At 37.5% G+C, this 5,203-nt stretch overlaps 1 long non-coding RNA gene across 1 annotated transcript; it reads left to right on the top strand.

Moving 5' to 3' along the window:
* Positions 1-838: 838 nt before the first annotated feature.
* On the top strand, positions 839-4,522 carry LOC130265210 (uncharacterized). Its single transcript, XR_008842572.1, has 3 exons — positions 839-1,701; positions 2,676-2,793; positions 3,879-4,522. It is a non-coding gene; the product is annotated as an uncharacterized LOC130265210 (long non-coding RNA).
* Positions 4,523-5,203: the final 681 nt, after the last annotated feature.

The following is a 5,203-nucleotide window of genomic DNA, read 5'->3' as shown; positions in this document are numbered from 1 at the left end:
ATCGGTTGGATGGCCACACCCAGAGGGTCGTGGTCAGGGACTCAGAATCCCAATGGACATCACTGACAAGTAGTGCCCTCAGGGTTCTGTATTGGGATCAGAGTTATTTAGTATCTTCATCAGTGACATAGACAAAGAGATTGAGTGCATCCTCAGCAGATTTGCAGATGATCCCAAGCTGAGAGGGGTTGACACACCTGAAGGATGGGATGTCTTCCAGAGGGACCTGGACAAGCTGGAGAAGCGGGCCCATGGAATTTTATGAAGTTTAACAAGATCAAGTAAAATGTGCTACACCTGGTCAGAGCAGAGTCTGGTATCAGTTCAGGTTGGGGCATCAACAGATCAAGGGTGGCCCTATTGAGAAGGACTTGAGAGTTCTGGGGGATTAGAAACCCACCATGACCAGCTGTGTGCTGGGTGCATCCAGAGCAGTGTGGGCAGCAGGGCAGGGAGGGGATGCTGCCCCTCTGCTCTGCTCTGCTCTGCTCTGCTCTGCTCTGCCCTGCTGAGACCCCACCTGCAGAGCTGCACCCAGCTCTGGGGTCCCAGCACAGGAAGGACAGGGACCTGATGGAACAAATCCAGAGGACACCACCAAAATGATTGGAGGGGTGGAGCACCTTCCCTGTGAGGAAAGGCTGAGAATTTCAGAGTTGTTCAGCCTGGAAAAGAGAAGTCTTCAGAGAGACCTAATTGAGGCCTTTGAGTACCTGAAGGGAGCCACAGGAAAGATGGAGAGGGACTTTTTATAAGATCCTGTATTTACTGAGCAAGGGGAAGTGGCTTCAGACTTAAAGACAGTAGGTCAACAAGGACAGTTTCTCTTTAATGTAGTTTCCCTTCATCCTTCCATGGCTCTTGATGACTTGAAGCCATGAAATACACTAAACTGGCATTCCTGGAAGGAATATAGAGGTCTTCAGAGTTTGCAAGTTGCCATCAGTTATTGATGTAGTCCATCTTCTCTCCCCTTTTAGGAAAATAATTTGTAATTATTCGCTATAAATTTGTCCTATAAGCACTTTAATGGCTGTTGTGGACCATGGAATATGAATCTAGCACATGTATTAACCAAAAATTACTCAATGAAAGGAAGCTGAAGTCTAGTGAGAGTTTGGGTGACATGTTTTAAAATAGAGCAATAAAATTCAGCCTCTTTCTTAAAGAAAAAACCAAACAAGATATTCTTCCATTTTAAATATTTCATATTCATATGTATTTATTTTCCCTTCATCACTGAAATTCTTCCAGCACCTTTGGTCCTATGTGGTTTTTTTTCCTCCATGATTACCTGCTCTCTATACTCTCCTCAAGTAGTCTCAGCAGTGAAACTTTTAAAAGTGCTATTTTCCTATATTAGTCAGTACCTGATATTTGGAAATTGTGTGCAGCAGATCAGGAATGTGTCTGAATTGGAAACCTGAATGCAAGTCCCAGTGTATGTACATATTCACAGCCAGGATTCTGGCCTGTAGGACATCTCTGTTTCAACAACTTCTCTTATCCATATTCCACTGAATTTTAAAACAGACATAGAAGTAGTTGGGTAAGTATAATAAGTTAGATTTCTGTCCTTGTTAATAGAATTTTCTTTTCCTTTTCTTCTGAGCATGTATATTCTGTTGGAAGTAAAATGAATTTGAATAATCATTGAATCAACTCAATTGACCATAGCAGGATAGAAGACTGATCCAGCTGGTAAGGCACTCCCTTCTACTCTGTGTGACTGAAATAAATTCAGCCTAGTTCCAATTTCTTCCTTGCTTCATTCTTCCTAATTCTATCTGAAGCAGAACAAAGCAGGGTATTTCCTGTAAGTAAGGTTGCCTTTATCTGTAAAGTATGTTAGATGCAAATGAAGCTGTACAATATTTATATCCATCACACAGCTTCTGTCAATTTATCTTCAGAAAACCTAAAAAGAGCACCATGAAGGATTCACAGGGTATGACAATGTACAAGGAAGATAAAGGCTTTCCTGAAGCAGCAGGGTTAACCGGCTCTTGCAGGAATTAGTTTTCCAAGAGTTCATTCTTTTGGTATCTCTTTTTTTTCACAGTTCTTATTGAAAATTAAATTAATGTTATTCATGAAAAGTACCTCAATTTTTTGCTTTTTTCTTGCTTTAGTACCTGCAACCATATGCACAACAATGAATAAATCTTCTATGTTTAATTACTATCTCAAAAAGTCAAAAGAGGTTTCAGAGATAGCATTTGATTTCTGGAGAGAACAAAAATATTATTAAATAATTTTAGCTTCACCATTTATTCTTTTTGAGTTCCTTATGACTGTTTTTTCCTCAGACTAAACCTAACCATTGTTTTCATCAGTGGTAAACAATAGACAAGCACTTTTTGGACTGTGTCATAGATTTTCATTTTACAGAGATTTAATTAATTTTTTTCTGGGGTTTTGTTTTAACCAATTATGATTTTGTTCAATTCCACCTAGGAAATGTCTCTTTGCTTTGTCTTTTAATACATTACCATGCAAAGAGCTCCAGTGTTCATTAGAAATGGATTCTGAGCAGACTAGAAATAAATGAGCAATGGAAACTAGGTAGGAGCAGGATGTAATTACAGGCCGTGAATTTCAATGAGTGAATGTGAGGATGAAGGGATTTGGTTTTTCTAATCCATAACATGAGTTCCCTGCTTCTCCTCCTTTAGGCCATTTATTTTTCTCAGGGATTTGGAGCAGCTGTAGACCTTGACTTCACAGTTCTGTGTAACTCAACAAAATCAAAGCAGTTGGAGTAGAGACCCTTGTAATCAGCATGAAAATTAGGTAAGTGAGAGAGAAAAGGAGTGAAGAATATACAGATCAATGAAATTCAAGGTTGATGCTTGGACATTTTCTCTTCACTCACTTTTCTATGCAAAAGACAATTACTAACAAAAGGACATGTTTCTTCAGACATTGTACAAGAGATACAAGCTCTGAAGAATACTGGATTTTTTTTTCCTCCAAATGTATTTAATGGACTGGTTTAAATTGCAAGAAAAAACCTAGGAGTGCAGTTGTCATAGAAAAGAGGAGAAATGAAGTTGCAGTAGGAGCTGAAGCAGCTAAATTCTCTAAGCATAATGACTAGCAAGCAAAGGAGAAAGAGAAGGGACACTGGAGTACATTGTCTGCAGGTGAGTTTGGCAAGTAGAAGAAATACTCTGTTAGGGGGCCACACACAAACATAGGAAAGAAACATAGCTCGAAGTCAGCCTCCAGCATTTTGACAGGTGCTCAAAAAAATGAAGGTGAGTTCAAACAAAAAATCTGAATTAGAACTTCAAAGTGTAACTATTGGTGTCCAGAATTTCACCTATGTTAAATAAAACATGACAAATTTAATGACAATACAACCTTTCATTAAAGCTGTTGATGTTAGCTTTTGGAAGAAAGTTAAATATATGTCTGTCATTAATGAATTGGGTGATTACCAATAGTAAAATTTGTTTGATTTGTTTCAGAGTACCACCAACAGTTCGTGATTTTAACTACATAAATTATGTAACAACTATACAATAATGTTCTTGATTTCATAGTTCAATCATCAGTGACCACTTATGTAGCACCCCATGGTGACTTAACAATTTTCTATCAGCCTGTACTTCATGATGCACAGAACAGCTGCCTTTCCAGATCAGTTCTAAACTTTTATAAAATTAAATATCTGATTCAGAATTTATTTGTACAACATTCCTCAGTACTATGACAGTTCAGGGACAAACTACAGATCTGCCTTCAATAAATAATCAAAATTGTATGTCACCTTCCTTGCTCACTACTAGTCCAAAATTAAATTTATCAATGACAAACATAGGTAGAATCTGATTTTTACTGTACTAACTGGTTATTTTCTCATCTTTACTCAGCTATGACTGAATAATTTTGTGCACATGTACAGCAGATTCTCTTTGAAGAGGTTTTGTGTTTGCCAGGCAGAGGAGACTGGTCAGAAGATTGACCTGTTTATCTGCATTTCCATGACTCTGAGGATATAAAAGATCTTTAAAATGTTACCTGTCCCTGCATGGAAACAGCATCTAAATTTCTCCTGGCTTGTGGGCACCATAGGGGAGAAGAAGCTCTGCAGGGTGACAGAACAGCTTCTGGAAGGCTTTTCTGACACACAGAAGCATCCTCACAATGTTTCAGTGCCACAGCCCACTCTCCTTTCAGGGCAAGAAGAAATATTGAACAAAAGAGGAGAAAGTGTGAAAAAACAGAATTAATGCATTATTATACTTCTGTCTCTGTGGAGGAGAAGATAATAAACCTCTATTTTATCCCAGTTCTATTTGGCTTTCAAGACCATGTCCTCTGTTCTCACATAACAGCAGCAGCTGCTTCTTGCTTCTCTCAATGAGAGGTCAAAAGGCAGGTAGACCTGCCAGATTTCAATTATATAGATATAAAAATAGATTTCAATTTTAATCCCATTAAATGTTACTCAATTCAATAAAATAAGAAGAGATTATTTTGGAATTTCTGACAGTGTTTTGGGAATTTAGGATAGCACGTGCTTCTGGTCACTGAATGTATGAGCTGGCTTAGAAAATTTTGTAATTATTTCAAGACTTAAATTTTTTTATTGAGTAATTTATGTAAAAATGAATAAGAAATTTTTATGCATGTAATTAGTTCTGTAAACCTGAAACTTTCTTGGAGATCAGGACTTTGTTTTCTGTTCACTGAATCGATTAAAAGAGAATATATGCTAAAACCACAATTCTGAGTAATTCTAAAACAACTTTCTATTGAAAATAGTCTCTTAAACTCTTAACTTAAACCATTGGGGTTTGCAAATGTTTCTGCCAGTAAAGTGGCTCAGTAGTGTATCTACAGAAAGCAGATATTACTGAATTATTTTATGTGGGGTGAATACGCATAAGCATTTTGAATCAGGCACCTAGTGTTGATTGCATTGCAACTTTTCTTACAGAAAAAAAAAAGATAATATGACAGGGTATGAAAGTTATGTGAAGAATTTCTCACTTTGCAGTGATTCAAGGAATTAATAATGTGTTTGAGAATTTTTTCTAATGCGTCTACATTCTGTCAATTAATGTTGAAATGATTTGAAATGACTGGCCCAACTACTGTGCAGGAACTTGCTCTGCCACTGCCTGATATGCTGCTTGGCACAGTTTGAGCACATACTGTGGCATGTATTTTTTATTACTTAAGAATCTGAGAA

Source organism: Oenanthe melanoleuca, chromosome Z (genome assembly GCF_029582105.1).
Source record: "Oenanthe melanoleuca isolate GR-GAL-2019-014 chromosome Z, OMel1.0, whole genome shotgun sequence".
Classification (NCBI taxonomy): Eukaryota; Metazoa; Chordata; class Aves; order Passeriformes; family Muscicapidae; genus Oenanthe; species Oenanthe melanoleuca.
The sequence above is the reverse complement of the archived record's forward strand: the minus strand, read 5'-3'. Positions and strand labels throughout refer to the sequence as shown.